The sequence below is a fragment of the Cavia porcellus genome, unplaced genomic scaffold (genome assembly GCF_034190915.1).
Source record: "Cavia porcellus strain 051 isolate PalLab524CR breed Dunkin Hartley unplaced genomic scaffold, mCavPor4.1 scaffold_12, whole genome shotgun sequence".
Classification (NCBI taxonomy): domain Eukaryota; kingdom Metazoa; phylum Chordata; class Mammalia; order Rodentia; family Caviidae; genus Cavia; species Cavia porcellus.
Window position 1 is genome coordinate 66,220,218 of NW_026947495.1, and position 19,399 is coordinate 66,239,616.

The 19,399-nt window shown below is 42.0% G+C and overlaps 1 protein-coding gene across 1 annotated transcript in view; it reads right to left on the reverse strand.

Annotated features, from left to right (window-relative positions):
- Positions 1 to 10,140, reverse strand: part of Sestd1 (SEC14 and spectrin domain containing 1) — a 110,270-nt gene extending 100,130 nt beyond the window's left edge. The window contains exon 1 of the mRNA XM_063259381.1: positions 2,410 to 10,140. The gene's annotated coding sequence lies outside the window, so the exon portion shown is untranslated. The remainder of the gene's footprint in view (positions 1 to 2,409) is intronic.
- Positions 10,141 to 19,399: the final 9,259 nt, after the last annotated feature.

Consider the following 19,399-nt stretch of genomic DNA (forward strand, 5'->3'; position numbering starts at 1 on the left):
GGAGGAAAAAAGGAAGCCTTCCTGCAGCCCGGAACTATTGCCCTGGTGTCATGCTACCCTGCCTTGGAGCCAGCTGATTATGGAGTGAAATCTCCACAAACTGTGAGCTAAATAAACCTTTTCCTCTTTAACTTTGGGTGCCAAGTATTTTTGTCTCAGCAAGGAGAGAAAAATAACCAACACGGTTGATATTCAAAATTAATTATCACAGCTTCCTAAACAAAGTCACTTTAAATACACATAACTATAAAGTTAGGTCAAAATTTAAAAGATGGGGGAAAAAAGGTAAATCATGTAAATATTAACCAAAGGAATGCAAGAACCTACAATTCAGAGCAAAGATAACTGCCAGACAGAAGTGCATTAGATAACAATGTCAACCCACAGAGAAGACAGCAATCCTAAATGTGTATGTACCAAGTGATAAAGTTGGAAAACAGAGCAAAAACTTAACTGAAAGATGGTCCACATTTACAGCTTGAGCTTTCAACACCTCTCTCTCCAAATGATTCGCACAACTAGGCAGAAAATCAATAATGCTGTACTACTGGATTAGCCAACAACTTCTAATCAACATTTATAAATGCCAAGTTAGAGTAGAACACACATTTTTGAGTGCCTATGAAACACAGTAAAACAGACCACACTGAGGTAGACACTGAACAATAAAGCAAACCTCAACAAGTGTGAAATAACTGGAATCATGCAAAGTATTTTCTCTGATAATAAAATAATCAAACTAGACATCAGTAACAGATATAGGCAAAGTCTCAAACCACTGAGACACAAGGCAACCCATTTATAAACTCAAGGGTAAGGGCCTCACTAAAAGCAAAAGGCTAAGGGCAAAATTTATTAGAAAAATGTATTTCACATCACCTAAACGCCACTTTGAGGCATACATGAAACAGGAAGTAGTCTCTCATTATCAAGTTTCACTGAGCATATTCTTTCATCAGCTAACTTCACTTTTATTTGTAACAACTATAGAGTCCCGTGGTTTGTTTTGTTTTGTTTTGTTTTTTGGGAATGAACACAGGGTAGTCTACCACTAAGCTAGATTCTCAGTCTTTTTTATTTTTAGACTATATTCCCCTAAAGTAGCCAAACATACACTGAACTTACTACCTCCTGCCTCGGCCTCCTGAGTAGCTGGGATTACAGTATGTGTCACTGCAACCAACTATTCCTATATTTTTCAAAAGTATAATTCCTGGGCTAAGGGTGTAGCTCAGTGGTAGAGTACATGCTAACGAAATAAAAAGCACCAGGTTCAGTCTCAGTAGCAAAAGAAGCAAAAACTTCTATAAATTATGTAGTATCATCTGCTCTAGTAAAGCCTAAGTTCTTATAACATTTACAAAAGTCCAGGAAAATAAGCTTTAGAAGATCAAAGCTCTCCAAAGATATTTAGGGAGCTAAGTAATTAGAATAAATGACTTATTTATGCACATATGAATAAATAAAGTGAAAAATTTGCATAACTCATAGGCCGAATTAAGATGTTTCAAGGGAAATAAAAAATACATTGAACTGAATGAAAATGAAAGTACAATATATCAAAAAGTATGGAACACAGATCAGCAGTGCTGAAGGCAAAGTTACACACCAAAGTAGGCTTGCGTAAGTACACCTGAATGCTTTTGGATAAAGGCAGAAAAATAATTCTAAGGGAAAAGATTGCCTTCCCACCAAACAGTGCTGAAGCACTGGATATCCATAGATACCCCCACCCAAAAAGATGAATCCTGAATTAAGTTTCACACGTCATACAAAAATTAACTCAAACCAGGCATGATAGCACACACTTGTAATCCCAGCACTCAGGAGACTGGGGCAGGAGGATTGCCCGAGTTCAAGGTCAACCTGGGCTACATAATGAGCTCAAGGCCAACCTGAACTGTGCAGCAAGAACCTGTATCCAAAGAAAAAAGAAATTTTAACTCAATATATCTCATGAATTTAAATAGAATATGAAGAACTATAAAATTTCATTAGTAAATGATCAGGATCTAGAGTTAGGCTAAAGCATAATCCACAAACGAAAAATTGATAAACTGAACCTCAAAATTAAAACAATTTTGTGAGTGATTATGAAAACATAGCTACAGAGTAGGCAAAAATATTTGCAAACCACATAGCTAACAAAAAACTACTGTCTGGAATATATAAAGAATACTCAAAAAGAAAAAAGTTCAAATAAAAAATGAACAAAAGACAAACAGATATTCACCAAAGAGAATACCCAGATATAGAGTAAGCATGTGAAACGATGATCACCAGCATTAACCACCAGAAAACACAAATTAAAGCAACAACGAGGAATCACTGCATATCTAGCAGAATGGCTACAGTTAAAAACAATCAAAACCAAGTGCTGCCAAGAATTTAAAAAAAACAATTACTCACTGTATTAGTCGCCTAGAACAGCACACTGTGCAGCTTAAACACCTATTTTCTCATGGATCTAGAGGCTGTCGTCCAAGATGAAGGTGTCAGCAGGTTTGGTTTCTTCTGGGACTTTCTGTTCTTAGCTCTCACTCTGCCAATCACTGTGTCCTCAGTCTTTCCTTCGTGTGCACACGTCTCAGGGGTCTCTGTGCTCCTGCATTTTCTCTTCATATAAGGACATCAGTCACAAATTAAGCCCCACCTAATGTTAAAGTTTAAATCACCTCTCTAAAAGCCCTTTCTTCAAATACAGTTAAGCATTCCAAGGTACTAAGGGCTAGGAGTTTCAATACATGAACTGGACAGACAGCATTTAGTCCATCACATTCATAATATTCCTCATGAAATTTAAAATGACACAGTCACTCTGAAAGACACCGGCAATTTCTTTAAAACCTAAAGATGCAACTACCATACAACTAGAAATTGTACTCTTCGGCATTTATTGTAGACAGATGAAGACTTATGTTCACATAAAAACCTATACACAAATGTTTATAGTAGTGACAGTCATAATATCCAAAAGAAACAGTCCAGTTATCCTTTAACAGGTGAACAAACAAACTCAAGTATATCCATACCATGGAATACTACTCAGCAATTAAAAAGGAACAAACTATTCAACCAGAGTAGCCTATGTATGAATCTCAAGAGAATTATGCCAAAAGGAAAAAAGCCTATCTTGAAAGGATGTACATTACAAGATACCCTCTATACATCACCCTTGACAAAATATAGTAACAGAGAATACACTGATGGCTGACAAGTACTAAGGAGCAAAGGGAGTAGGTAAAAGGAAGTAGGTGTGATTATAAAAATGAAACTTTACTTTTTTGCTACAGGCGGGTAGGAAATGTCACTGAATCCTTTCTGTGCTTTCTAATACTTGAACAATGTGCTTTAAATTAAAGTAGAACTATGTTTACAATCATGTAGGTTGGACAGAGGGATATTAAATTACTATATGTGGAATGAGTAAGCAGGATTGGATTCCAGGCCCAGCAAGACCTTCCTGGGTCCATCACCAACACTTCCCTTCGTGAAACTGTGCTCAATGCTTCAGAGTCACCCCAGGCAGCAGCTGCAGCATGAGCCTCACACACTGAAATCCCCACCTCTGAGGGAAGGGTGCTAAGGAATGGAGTCTTGGGGAGGGGTTAGGTCAGGAACACAGAGACCTCGTGAATGAGACTAGCACCCTTCTAAAAGAGATCCTAGAGTCCCTTCACTCCTTCCTCCATGGGAGGCGCAGCTACGACCATCTATGAACCACGAAACTTGCCTACCAGGTTCTGAATTTGCCTGTGCCTCAACCTCAGACTTTCTGACCTCCAGAACTGTGAAAAATATTTTATGGTCTACAAGTCACCCCGAAATGTGGCATTCTTCTACAAGAGCCTAAAAAGACAAGGCCAGATACAAATTATAAGAGTATTTCTTTATGAACATTCTTGTTTCTATAGTATCCGATCTCAGTAAGTTATCAAGGAGAAAAGCAATAATAATTAACTACTTAAATGACTCACATAAGGGTACAAAAAACCTGATAGATTTCAATATTCTCAAAAGGTATAATAAAATCAGACTAACTTAAATGGCACTTTAATGGAAATTGTATATTTAGAAGAGAATCCAAGGGATGTTTGCTGTAAGATCCATTCACCCAAGCCAGGGATTTAGCTCAGTGGTATAAGTGTGTTCCTGACAAGCACAAGGTTGTGTGTTCAATCCCCGGTACCAAAAAAAAAAATTTTTTTTTTGTCTTTTTCCTTTTTTTATCGGTACCGGGGATCGAACTCACAACTGCCTGCTTGCAAGGCAGGTGCTTATACCGCTGAGCTAAATCCACAGCCCCCCAAAAAAATTTTTTTAAAAGATCCACTCACCCTGTTTCCAATCCTGGAGTTGTTGGGTATTCTGCAAATAAAGGGGATACAAATCCCACTTTACAAAGTTTGCAGTAGCGGCTTCCATCTCACCACAAGTCAATTAAGATATGTGTCCAGTTCACTACCTTCCTATACAGTGGAAATGTCTGGTTTTATCTGTGAGTAAAGATCACCCAAGCCCCAGTGAAAACTGGAAAACACTGTGGGCTCCTGAACTGCCTTTAAGCTCCCAACCTCTGGCTTCTAAGGGCTCTAGGCCATGTCCTTTCTATCTCCTGGCCCAGAAGTCTGTGGTCTCCAGTGTCCCCAGTCACAACAAAAGAAACTTAAGTAAGGACCCAACTGTCTTTTAACAAACTTAACTTGCACATTAAGGCAGACAGGAGAAATTTTTAGCTTTAGGTTTGACTTGATTTGACTGAGTATATGGGGCACCACTTGCATTGTATCTTGGCAGTCCCGCTAAGAAGTATCTTCAGTGCAGCACACACCCAGAGAACTAGGCCAGAAGGTTAATAATAGGTTACTTGGGCTGCTCCGTTGCCCTCATCATTCTTTTCGACTTAATTACTCAGAAACCAAGAGTCTCAAGTTCCAAGAACCCAGATTCCACTTTGAAGTGTTTACTACCTTCTCCTTAACGTGCCTTTCTCCTTTCAGCACTTCTGTACTTCCCTTCACCCAGTCACCAAGAGTCTGTCCTCAGGTCCCAGAGCTTCTGGAGCCTCCATGCTGTGAGTGGTAAATGACAGGCCTCACGTGGTCCAAACCCAGAGCTCACACTTAAAGGCCAGACAAGGCCAGACAAGGAAGCACATCCAGACAAGGAAGGCCCCATCTGGCTATGTGTTAACTTTCTGTCACCATAACAAACACCTGAGGTAATCAGTTTATAAAGAGAAAAGGTTGATTTTGGCTCATGGTGTTGGAGATTCCAATTTATTACTGTTGGCCCTGCAGCTTTTAGGTGGGGACAAGGCAGCTTTCCAACACTGTGAATGGTGGAACAAAGCCACTCGCCTCACAATCAGGAAATGAAAAAGACAAAAGGAACCAGGTCCCAACGATCCTCAAAGGCTTCCACCTCTTCTTTTTTGGCTTTTTGTTTTTACTTGAGACACTGTCTCATTAAACTGACCAGGCAGCCCTCAAATCCCTGATTCTTCTGCCTCCCAAGTAGCTGGGTTACAAGGGTCTGCTACCAAACTCAGAGATTCATCATCTCTCTACAGCACCAAGCTAGGGAACTAGACATTCAACACACTGGCCTTTGGGGTACAGTGAAAAGCCAGCTACAGCAATGTGATAAAAAGTACGACTCACACTTCCGTTGGGAAGAAGAGGAACAGTAAACGTAGTGTGGGGAAAAAGGCAGTTTAACAATAACGACCGTTAAAGAGTACATGACATCAGGAAAAAAACACTGCCCTGCAATGATCAGGTATACAGAAGAACACAATGGGAAAGGAAAACTTAACAAGATTGGATGTTAGTTAATTATAATTACATAAGCGAGCTTTTATTTATGCTGAATTATTCTGCAAAATAATAAACATGAGTATCAAAAGATGTTGGCCTAATTCTGTTTTGAGTTTTATCTAACTATAACTTTCCTTCCAATTCCCACCTCTGCAGCTTCATTTGCAGTCAGCTAAAAAGGCAACAAGGTGATTTCCCCCAAAACTGAAAAACGTTTCTAAAGCACGTTACCACACTAGAGATCAGAAATTTGGTTCCCAGTTCTCAGATCTTCCACTTTGCAATTAATTACAGTGCTTCTTCTAGTCTTTTCCAGGACTTTTCCTATACCTATTTCTGTAATAATTTCCCAAAAACATTTCTTACCCTTCCCAGCTGATGAAACAGTAATGATTCAGAATGAGTCACATCAAAACCTGAACTTTTGCCGGGGGCTTAGCTCAGTGGCACAAGTGCCTGCCTGGCAAGCGTTAAGACCGTGAGTTTGACCCCAGTACAAAAAAAAATTTAAAAAAAAAAACGGAACTTCTAAATGACTCAAGGAAAAGATGCTTGAGTTAATTCATAACAAAAAATGCCCCAAGAGACTGGCAGACATCAAATAATCTAGTGACACACTACAAACAGTCATACTGATCTTCTCACACATTCCTGGTTAGATAAGCACCATAGTACCTCTGTGAAGGGAAATGTAATGATATTTACCAAAACTATAAATGCAAAATCCCATTCCCAAAAATTAATTTATATATACCTATCATTTCATGTGAAATAATACATTATACTAATTTATTGACAACATCAATACTGAACTGGGCATGGTGGTACACATCTCTAATTCCAGCTACTTGGCAGCAGAAACAGAAAGATCACAGTTCAAGGGGATCCTTGGCAATTTAGCAAGACTTGTCTCAAAATTAGATTTAAAAAGGACTAAGGACATAGCTCAGTGGTAGAACACTTGCCTAGCAAGGGCAAGGTCCTAGGCCCAATGTCCAGAAATTCAAGACAAATAAGTAAACAGTAATGACAATGCAGTGATAGCAACTTCTCACCTAGCATTAAGCATAGTACCAGACACTATCCTAAGCACATCATACATTATTCTCCCACCAATTCTATGACATAAGTGCAGTTAACACCACATCTCACAGGTGAGGAAAAGGCCAAGTAAAAGTACCCCAAGATCACATTGTTAATGTGAAGCCAGGATCTAGACCCAGAAAGTCAAGCTCCAAAACCTGCTCTAACCACTGCAGTTTACTAAACTACCTAAAGAGAAGTCACCAGGGAAATAGTTACATTAACTTCTACATCCATTTAAAGTAATACTCACAAAATTTTTTTAAAAACACATCCATAGTCCCATTAAAAACATGAAAGAACATCAAACAAACCCAAAACTGACAGATATTCTTAAAACTCTCAAAACTGTCAAGGTCACAAAAAACAAGACTGAAAAACTGTCAGCGACCAGAAAAGACTAAGCAATCTAGCATTCTGGATGGGTGTTTAGAACCAAAACAGGTCATTAATGGAAAACTGAAGCTACCCAAATACACCCTGGCATTCAGTTAAGAGTAACATACTAACACAGGTTTCTTAGGTCTGACAGATGTACCACAGTAAGTTAATGTCAAGGGGAAAATAAAACTGGGTGAGGCAGATACAGGGCTCTTTCTACTATTTTTCCATAACCCTAAAAATTATTCCAAACTAGGCGCTGGAGATACTGCTAAAGTAAGAGCATTCCTGTCCAGTGCGGACTACGTCCTGGCTCAATCTTCAGTACCAACAAACAAACGACACAAACCAAATGGAAGTTTATTTTTGAAGAAGGCTCTTTATGTAATAAAACTTTTAAAAATCCAAGAAATCAAACAAGTGCAAAAAAATGTGCACCGTAGGGAAGCAGGGTGTGCAGAGGTATGAAAGTGTCATTTGTGTAAGAAGGTGTAAAAGCACATCATGTATGAGTGACAGTGGTCTGCTTTGCAAAGGAGCAAACTCAAGAGTTAAGGGCCAGGACTAAGAGGGACTCTGTTGTTGTTTCTTTGTTTGGTAAAGTACTAGAGATTGAACAACTGTTGCTAGCCAAGTACTCTACCACTGAGTTGCATCCCCAGCCTTTTAAAATTTTAGTATGAGAGAAGTTCTCAATAAATTGCCAGGATGTCCTTGAACCGTGATGTTCCTGCCTCAGCCTGCCCAGTAGCTAAGACTCAGGTTTGTGCCACCACACTGGGAACGAGGACTTTTAATGTGTCTGCTTATAATTTTGTATTTTGAGATATGTTGATGTATTACCTATTCGAAAAACAGCTTTTAAAATGGAAAAGATGCCAGGGATTTAGCTCAGTGGCTCAAGTGCTTGCCTGGTAAGCCCTGGTACCAAAAAAATAAAATAAAACAGAAAGGATAACAAAGACATGAACTAAGAAAAAGATGGTGGAAATAATGTACAGGTTAATGAGAAAACATTTTAGAGCTTAAAAACAATCTCCCCCATCCATCCATTCCGGTTCCCATGCTTCCTTCTTCACTCTGCCACTGCCTTCTGTTCTTCAAACATTTTATTCTGGTTAAATCAATCTGACTACCACAGTCAACCAGCTAGTCACCAGCTTTTTCCTCAAACCTGTATCTCTCTATCTCTCCCTGCAAATTTAGCTCCAAATTTAAAAGCCACCCACCTCCTGTGTTATTTAGCATCCTGTATATTTTATGTATACCAAGGATAGCAAATAGAAGCATCCATGCTATTACAACTCCAACCCACGACTAGAAGCACTGCTCCGTGATCACAAGCCTCTTCCCATCAGCACAGACACTGCCTCCAACTATTCTTCAATGCAGTGTCCTAGCAGTCACTATTGTCGGTCACATCTAGCCCATGAGACAAAATATTCTTACCTTGTCTTGCCCTGTCAAAACATTCTTTGCCCTGATGTATTTCCCGGGACATTTACTTAAATATACCAAATTTTGTTCTGAGAAGGGTTAAAGATGCTTATAAGAATGCATTACTGGGAAAAAAAAAAAAAAAAAAACACACTAAAAGCAAAGAAAAGATAGGCACAATGACTCACACCTATAATCTCAACCACTCTGGAGGCTGAGGCAAGAGGACAGAAAGGTAAAGGCCAAGGCCAGCCTGGGCAGGTGAGAAAGACTCTTCCTCAACATGGAAAATTAAAAAAAAATGCTGAGGACATAGCTCAATGGTAGAACACCAGCCTACTACGATCAAGGTCCTAGCTTCAATTCTCAGTCCCACCCTAAAAAGAAAGAGAAAGAAAGAGAGAGAAAGCAAGCAAGTGAAGGTTCAAACTTGTACAGCATGAAACCAAAACCTATTTGCCCACTTTGGTGCGGGTCACAATCTAGTTTTGGCATCCAGTAGGCACCACGGAAAGTAAAACTCGGTCCACCGTCCAAGAGATAAAGACAAAGTACACAGAATGGGAATTATGGTTATCAAACAGCAATTTTTATAAAGCAAAGAGAACTCTATAGAATAGCCAACATATACAAGACACATAACTATGTCTTCAAAGGACTGGGTAGTTTCTGATAGTGCTCCTCAAGGGAGATCTCCCGCTATCTCCTGCTTCTTATCAAGCTCAACTCAGCAAAATTGATTTTACAAAGAGCAGGCACAAGCTTTAACAGCTCTCTGCCCTTTCACTTCCTTTATTGCCTCGTAATTAGATTACAAAGTCTTTGAAGACAAGGACTATTTCTTTTAATTCTTGCAAATAGCTCCAAGGTATTTTGCACTCTACAAAAAAAAAGCATTCAATATTAGCAGGAATTTACATATCATAATTCAAGCTTATTCTGATAAAAATTCTCTAACCTCATACCAATTCCTACTTCTACTAAATAAATATGCTAACTGAAACCTCAGTGGACAGATTTCTGATCCTTCTATATGATTAGTGAATCTCAGTTTAATTTGTAATGTCCCAACAGCATTTTTGTTTTGCATATTCCTACCACAAAGCTTGCAAAACTACCAAATCAATATTGCTGCATCTTATCCAATAAAATGGAACTCAAAAACAAAAGCTCTGGCTACCTACCCCTATTAAAGGAAAGTATTACTATCTTTCAAGAATATAATCAATAACTCTTTACAAACCAGCTGACAAAGGCACGTTCATTTTCTAAATGACTCTGCAAGCCCACCAGAAGACAATGAATTATAATGCAGATTTTATCTACATCTTTGTAAGAATCTGCAGTTTTTACATGTATCCATCTGCCAGAGAACTGTACTTCCCAACTTGTAATTCACACACACCCCTCACTTACACTTCCCTTTATGACCACTACCCACCCCCACCCTTTACTTAGTCAAACCGGCAAGCAAAGAGAGCCAAGTAATAAATTATTTAGGTAAAGTGATTATGAGCAACATGAAGTATACAAAACTGAAATTACTACTCTTAAGTATAAGCATTAGAACACATTAACAATCCTGTATTCCATACACATGGAAACCATTAATAAATGAGTAGTCTCACCCCACAGCGGATTGGTATTAGTATTTCCGTTTCCAGTACGCCCTCATTTGGTATTCCTGTACACAGGGCAAGCTCTTTCATCCCCAGGAGGGGACAGTTACGATGAGTGAAGGAACTTGGCCAGGACTGGGCAGTGTTAGTTCCCTTGGTTTTCCATTATAGGTAAGGAAAGAAAGGATGTGAGCGGTTAGCCGTCTTACCCGGGCTGAAAAGTGTACTAAAATGCATGATGTGGGGCCTACCGCTCTTAAACACTACACTACGCTACTTCAGAACAACAGACCACATCTCATGCCGCTGCTGGGCATTTACCGCCTGGAAGAAAAGAAGAAGAAAAGGCGATCTGAACAGCCATGAGATGCCAGATAGCACACTGATTTTTTTCCTCATAAGCACTCTGTAAAGTAGGTGTTGTTATCCCATTTTGCTGAAAAGTTTAACTTAAAGCTAACAAGTGACAATGTGTGATGAATCTCTTCTAGGTCTACTCACTGCACTACCCCCTACTATCCTGAATCAAAGAAGTCCAGGTGTTTGGAAATCACTGTCTGCCAAAATTAAATACTAAATAACCTGGGAATTCTTCTAGACGCTGCCAATGTATGCATGGAAACAATCCCTACCTCCAACAGTCTACACCTTCTTAAATTTGTTCCTATTCGGTTAAAGCATAATTATAATTTCCATAGTAAAAGAAGAAAAAGTTACATTTGTACACCACCTCACAGTTTGTTACTAGAACTGTTTTCAGCTGTATGAGACTTGCACATATTACCTCCTATCTTGCAATATGTTCAAGCCTTTGGTGAAGTAAGAATTACTCCCATTTTACAGATTAGAAACTATTTTGAAGAGGACAGAGTGTCTTGCATGAGGATCTACTATCCAACTAATAAACAGACATGTAGGACTTTCCAGAAGCTCTTACGCAGGCTGATTCAATGAATCATCTCCTGTATGCACCAGCTCCACACAAGGAACATAAAGGTTACATGCGGCAAACATGTCCCAATACATTTCTTCCTGTGAGTAGGAAAATTTAATCATTTGCTTTCATCAACTTACACATAAAATGTAAATCCCCCCCAAAAAACTTGACAAAACAATAAAAGCGAGGGAAATTAGATCGTCTCGGATGGCTTCCCTCCTCACTAGATGTCAGGTGACCTCGAATAAACACTGACAAGGCAAACATCTTAAACTGTTCCTGGGCAAAGTCTCGCCCTCGAGACTGGCTTACTCTTGACACCAAATCAGGCAAGCACAGTAAACCAAGCAGGAAACATTAACATGCACACCTTGTGGGAATACAGACGCAAGAGTCTTAAAATACTTAAGTGGAAAAAAGGACTGTGTGTAAAAGAAAAATCCTGCAAACACGTACTACTGTGTACTGTCACGTATGTGTGTGTACACACACACACACATGAATGCAAAGATACAAGTTAGAAATACAAACTGCAAACCGCACAGTTGTTATCTGAACCGGGGACGGTCTCAGGTATGAAAAAGGAAAGGCACGAAGCAGCAAAGGGCGTTTTCAGCGTTTACTCTCTAGATCACATTTTGAGTTTTTATATTTAACATGCATCGTGGCTGACCATTAAAATACATAACTGAAAAGCAGAGCCTAAGTATTCTTTTCCTATAACTCTTCTGTTCCTTACAGCAAAAACTGTCGTATTTACTCAACAAACTCACTCAACAAATCAATCACTCAACAAATACCTGTACAAATTCTGTGTTTGAGTACTGAGCTAAGTACCTAGAAAATGAATATGTGGTCATCATCATGTTCTTGAAACTTATTATAGTTCTTACTTTCTTCTGTAAAATACAACGTTAAACGAATTCTATCATGTATTTTTAGGTCATGCCATCTCTGGAACTCCAGATTTTCTACAACTTATATTGCCCTTATAGTTATTCACTCGAGCTGGCGTGGCGGCTCATGCCTGTAATCCCAGCACTCAGGAGACTGAGGCAGGAGGATCACTGCAAGTTCCAGACCAGCCTGGGCTACAAAGTGAGCTCAAGGCCAGCCTGAACTGCATAGCGAAACCCTGTCTCAAAAAGACAAAAAAAAAAAAAAACCTTCTCCCTCAGGGGGTGGGAGGAACAAAATAGTTACTCACTCAACAGTGTTTAGAATCCATGCTATGCATCAGGCACTACTCAGGACAATAGATAAGCTAAGATGAATAAACTGACATAGGGATCCCACCTAGTTTCCAAAGGACTTGCAAGTTTTGCATATATGTTACATCGGAAACACTGCAGTACCTAAAAACTGAAATTAGCACTTTAGTAATCCTGCACTTCAAAAGTGGCAAGCTGCACCATTTCAAAAATAAAAGTTACTCTCATTTTAACACTGAAAAATCTTAATGTTTACATAAAATATGAAACTCTTCCATCATATTACCATTATAGGGAATAAATTAGTGGAAAGACAAACCATGAGAATTGCAGAAGAATGGGACGCATCTTAGTGAACTGGGGTTCTAAGATCAGTTATGCCAAGAGGAAGCTCTTAGTAGGATTAATGAATCTGGTTTCCCACTGGAAATACAGAGCAATCAGACCCATCCTCCTGTAGAGGAGAAAACCAACAATTCATCTGAAAACTGTAAAACTTGGGGAATTTAAGACAATATGGTCACAACACCTGCTCCTTTTTTGTTCTGTTGATTTTTTAAAAATTTATTCTCCCCCACTGAGTCACTGATTAGCCAAGCAAATTCACAAACACAATGTAACTTCTGTATGCCTCATGAAGTAGAGAGAATGCAGGAAGCAGTCAGACGACCTGAGTTTATATTCAGATCCTGCCTCTCACTAACTGTAAGGTTAAAAGGCAAGCAAATTCCTGAACCTCTTTTCATCTTAGTTTCCTAGCAGGAAGGCAGGTACAACATATCCTACAAAACTATTTAAAAGATGAAATAAGCAAATACACGTGAAAAAGCAAAAACTGAGAAACTATTATAAAGTTTCCAAAGATATTCAAATAAAAACATGAAAAGATGAACTATAAATGAAAACCATGATGAGAGTCTACTGCACAGCCACTAAGATAGCAGTCATCAAAAAGAAAGGTTCACAAGTGCAGGGAAGGTTATGGAGAAAACAGAACCCTCACATAAGGCTGGTGGGAATGTGACAGCCACGGAAAACTTTAACAGTTCTTCAAAAAGTTCACTAGGGTTGACTCAGCAATAAACACGAGAGAAATGAAAACATGTCCACACAAAAACTTGTAAATGAGTCTTCACGGCTGCATCATTCATTACAACCAAATGCCCAGGAATTGATAAATGGATAAGCAAAACATGACATATCCATACAATGGAATATTACCCTGCCATAAAAATGAGTGAACTATAGACACATGCCGTAATACAAACCCTGAAAAGACGCTAAGGGAAAGGAACAAAGGGCCACATACAAGACAGCTAAATCCATAGGCAGAAAGATTAGTGGTTGAGAGGAGGGGTCAGAGGAGCCTGAGGCAGGAGGACTGCTGCAGATTGAAGACGCCAGCCCCCACTGTGCAGTTAGTTCAAAGCCAGCCTCAACTGCACAATGAGATCTGGCATCAAATCCCACCTGCCCAAAAAAAGTACAGGGGCTGTGGAAATGGCAAAGGAAGGTAAGCGATCAGGCTTTCTTTTCAGAGTGAAAACGTACTTGAATTGACGTGATGCTACATAATCTCAGGAAGCACTAAGACTACTGAATTACGCACTTTTAAAAAGTAAATTTTGGGGGCTGGGGATTTAGCTCAGCAGCATAAGCACCTGCCTGGCAAGCAGGCGGTTGTGAGTTCAATCCCCGTACCGATTAATAAAAAAAAAAAAAAAAAAAAAGACAACAAAAAAGTAAATTTTGTAGCATAAAATACATAAAATTTTGTATCTCTAAAAATACACAGAAATTTAAATTTCTGCTACTTCTCATTAGTACATATGCTGCTTTCCTCCAGCTGATCCTGTTACTTGTAACAGCAATAAAAGCTCTCTGAAGTTAGACATTACACTACAAATGGAATTTTCAGGAAAGTAAAACTATGAAATCAGTGAAATTTTCTAAAAATCATATTAATTTGGTACAACTTCATTTCTTCCCATTGAGCTTATTTTCACATAGTGGAAAAGCTTCAAGGAGTGGAAAAAGCTTCAAGAAGACATTTTTAAACAGAAAAGAGGTCAAGAAAGTGATTTTTAAAATTTAGATCTTATACAAACTAAACAAGACTGTCTACTTAAAATATCATTAAAATGACCATCGGAGAAGTAAAACCTAGGTATAGTACAGCAGATGGAACTTTTCAACTCCATTTGCCATTTTCTATGTTCCCCATCCAGTTACCAGATGTTTATCCTATCCCTAGATTCTGAATCACTTACATTGATTATTCGTTCCAATTATTAGTCTCAAGGATTATAATGTTTGATAAACTCTAAATGCGATCAATTCATTTTTCCCTACTCAGTGCATAGGCCCAATTCTTAAGATTAAATTTAGTTCAGAATGGCTGCATGAATATTCAGCAAAATGATTTCCTGGCATTTGGGATATAAAAACAATCAATAGAGCTGTGTAATGTTTTCTAGCTCCTCTGGGAATTTTTTTCATGTATTCAGTCATGGGGTAAAGACAGTCACCAACTCTGTCCTCAAAAAGTATTATATATAAAGGCTTCCTGGTTCTAGAACAAAGAAGTATTTTATTGCTCAGAGCAAAAGGAAAATATTTTCCTTCCATTTAGTATTGTTATACCAAAATAGCATACCAATGAAAGCAGAGAGGTGTTGGCATAGCCCTAGGTAGGTAAACAAAGATAAATTATCGTGAATTCTTCCTTGAGGGAAGGGGATTTCTCCCACTAAGAAAGTAAGATTTATCAAACCAAAGAAAAACTGTATGGATTCAGACCGGCGACATGGGAGTGTGCAGAGTGGCATTTTAATCTGAAGGCTCGCCAAGCTGCGCAGGCTGCACGGTGGGTGTGCTTGACAGGGACACAACGCGAGGGAGGGATGACCTGTCAAACAGCTGCCATCTGGTTACTCCCGACACAGCACCGCAACTTCTCTGGGCTGCTGTCTGCGGATGGGAGGCGGATGTCAAAGCACCAGGACAACCTAGGAGCTATGGCTCCAAACCCTCATTCCGGGGTGAAATCCACCCGACCTCACGAGCTGGCTAGACTGTGGCTCTTTCCTGGCGTGTCTGCTCAAAACGTACCGGAGCCGCGACCGCGCGCCCCCTGCTCTGCCCTTTGTGACTCCCCAAAGGCCGGCGGGAGGGGAAGCTCCCGCAGGCCCGGGGAGCGCGCCCCACGCCGCGCTGGGGACCTCGGGCCGCGCCCCCGCCCGCCGGGCAGCGCAGGTCACCAGTCACACAAAGGGGCCCGCACAAGCGCGGGGCACCGGGACTCGCCCGGCAGCCGACCGACACCTCCAGGCCCTGCGCGTGGGGGGACGAGCGCCCCGGGAAGGGAGGCTGAACGCCCAAACCTGTTGCACGATTCGGTCCCTCTCACCCCGACGTGCCCGAGGGCGCCCGAGGGGAAGAGCGCGGCCGGCTCCGCGGGCCCGGGCCGCACCCGGCGGGCGGCGAGGACGCACGGCGCCCGCGGGCTCCCACCTCCGGCAGCGCTTTGTCTGCCACCGCGGCGGCGGCGGCGGCGGCGGCGGTGGGGACCGAGCGCGGGGGCGCGGGTGGGGACGCGGCCGGGGCGAGGGCGCCCTCTCGCCGCACACCCGCGGCCCGCGCGGCGGAAGGACCGGGTCCGCCTGCGCCCGGCCGCGCTCCCGCCCCCCACTCGCCCGCCCTCGCGGGGCCTGCGCGCTCCTCCGACCCGGCAGCGCGGGGCCACACTCACCTGGCGGGCGCGGGCGGCCGCGGCTCGGGCGCCGGGGAGGACGCGGGGACGCTGGCGAGGCGCGGGCGGAGGCGGAGGGCGAGGCGGAGGGAGGCGGGCTGGGGGCGGAGCGGGCCCGGGCGGCGACGGCGACGGCTCCCGTCCGTCACTCGCGGCAAATCGCGTGCCGGCCCCTCCGTGCGTCAGGCGGGGGGCGCCGGCGCGGGTGGCCGGCCACCTCCCGACACCCGCGTCCGCGCGACCTCGCGTGCGAGGGGCGGTGGCGGCGCAGCGACCTCGCCCGGCCCGGGAAGCAGGCGGGGCCGGGGCTTGGTCGCCGAATGGGGGCTGGGCGAGCAGGGGTCCCCGGCCCCGGCGCCCGCCCTCGCCCGGCTCAGCTGCCGGGCCGCGCGGCGGGCAGCGGCAGTAGGAGCCCCGGACTCGGGGTCAAGAAGCGTGGCCTCGAGGATGGGCCGCTGCCTGACACCTCGGCGAGCCGTTTGTCTCCCCAGGCCCCATCCTGAAGTATGTAAGCCTCCTTACATGGTCGCCGAGGTCCTCCAAATTGTGTCCTCCGCGGCTTGATGGGATTGCTGCGCCCCCGTTCTCCCTGCGAGGAGAAGCCGGGAACGGGCTCTGCGGTGTGGCTGAAGGATGGAGGCAGCTGGGGGCGAAGGGCTAGGCCAGGGTGGCTGCCTTCCAGGCCTGTGTTCTACTCGGAGGATCTTTCCATTGGGGTCCAAAATTAATCTGCAGATGGACCACCGATAACGATTGCCTGCTTGGCTTTAACAACCTAGTTATTTTTCTGCAGATATCCTGACCTCAGAGGCCTCTTCCTTCTCATTGGATTGCACAAATTATTTTTAGGTCATTTCCTGAATTCGGTTCCAAGAGTCATCTGCTAATCCACGAAAGACCACAGTGGCCGCATGGCTGTGGTTCCATGCCTTCTGTGGTATCCACTCTGCCACTTCGGAATCACCCTATCCATTAGTAAAGTCTTGCCATTCCAACACTAGGCGCCCAAATTTCTCTCCGTTAGTCTCTGGTTTCAAAATTCCCATGGATGAATTTTTCCTCTTAATTCTATGACTCACAGTCTCTCTCCACTTCTTAATCTCTTTGCCACTTTTTAGGCCAAGCCTCTCTAATTTCACTTCTGTTTCCTTTCCATGGAACAGTCTGAGAATGCTCCAAAAACAGCCGAGCATAGAGAGCATAGCGCGTCTCTCTGAAACCCTCAATCTCATTCAAACTCCTTAAGTGTGGTAGGCAAGGTCATTTATAATCTGATTCCTTCACCTCTTTAGTTCTGCCTCCTGCTCCTACCTAATCCACATATCACGCACAGATTCAGCAGGCTGTGTCCACAGGTGACCCCCACCCAGTCATCCGTCATTTAACTAGGTGAGCTGCTGGCCTTAAAGATAATGAAGACAGCCCCTGACATCCTACCCTTCACAGCACCCACATCCTCACCCTACATGTGACACAAAATTCCTCTCCCTCTCAGTTTCATAGAGTCCTCTAGTCCCTGATATTCCCTGGCACTTCCTCTTTCCCATTGCTTTCTCTGGTAGTGTTTTCTTCTTCAACTGTGTGTTCCTTGAAAGGATAGGGATTTTGTCTGCTTCATTTTTGACTCCTCAGAACATGGCACAGTTCTCTACCTCTTTGTCAAAGTTGTTATCAGTTCCAGCAAACAGACATTGAGCAACTACCCAACAGGAAGGAAACATAAGGAAATTCATAGCCCCAGTCCTGCTTAACCTTCCAGGATATTCTGTTCTTTCTCTGAAGTGTGGCAATCTTTGCTTATCATTTCAAACCCTGTCAATTTACCACTTACATTCTTGGCTTATCCCTCATATAAAAGCAAGAGCATGCCAAACAATCCTTTATAGGAGTTCACAAACATCCCCTCCCTTCCTTTTCCCAAAATTTGTGGCTTCACATGGTACTACCCAGTTATTAGTTGAGGGGCAAATGATGAAATACAGGAACAAAAATTAGACATGAAATTCAGAGAGTAAGTTTTGAGAGCTCTATCTTCCAATAACTACTAAAATGAATTCAGCTCAATTACTTTAATTTTACTTGGCCCTCTCTAGGGATTCCTTTGGCTCTATGACCAACATCTGTTTTTAGGATTTTTTTTTACTTAAGGTAAAAATACATGGGGGCAGGATCCAGATCCTTGCACAACAGGTATCCAGCATTTGCTTGAACTCCAAGTGATAGGGAGCTACCTACTCACTATCTCATAGTGGTATTTATGTTTGCGCCATCCTGCCAACCCCAACGTTGAACTGAAATGTGTCTCCTTGGAGATTTGGTAGATAGCCATGAATGATACTGGTCGAAATGCTTTAAGCCTGAGGCTTAAAATTCAAAGTGATGTGATCAAATTCTGGTTTTATAATTTCCTAGGTGTGTGAACTCTGGCAAACAAAAGCATTCCAATTATGAGTTTGCTCAACTCTAAAACAGAAAAATGATAATTGTACCTTATATCATTATTATAAATATGAAATAGCATAATCTTTAGTATTATATCAACACTATTATAATGTGTAGTATTATAAATATGAGAAATGTATATTAATTAAAGTGCCCAGTGGATCTGAGTCTAGCACCAATATTTTGATGAGTGCAAAGGGACATGATGCTTTTTTCCTTTTTATTTGTTTGGGGGGTTTCCATTCTATCTCTATATGGAACTTCATAAACATTTGATATCAACATAATGTGTTTTGCTGGGTATGGTAGTGTACATCTGTAATCCCGGCACTCAGAAAGCTGAGTCATGAGCATCGCTGCAAATTCCAGGCCAGCTTGGACTACAGGATGAGTTCAAGAGGTCAAGGCCAGCCTGAACTTCATAGCAAAGCCCTGTCTCAAAAAGATCCAAAAAAAAAAAAAGTATGTTCCTTGCTCTTCAGGCCCCATTTGTCCCCTCTGTTATGGTTTGTGTCCAAATGGCTCCTCAAACATGAGGTGGTGAGTTTGATTTCTGGTAGCAATAAATAAATAAATATCCCCCAAAATTTTCATGCAGTAGACCTTTTTCAGAGGTGGCTGAAGCTGGAGTACATAATTGATTCCTGTTTCAATGCTAAATTTAAGTATACTAGGATTAAGGGTGGGTGATTACTAAATCATCCAGTGGTTGGTTTGGC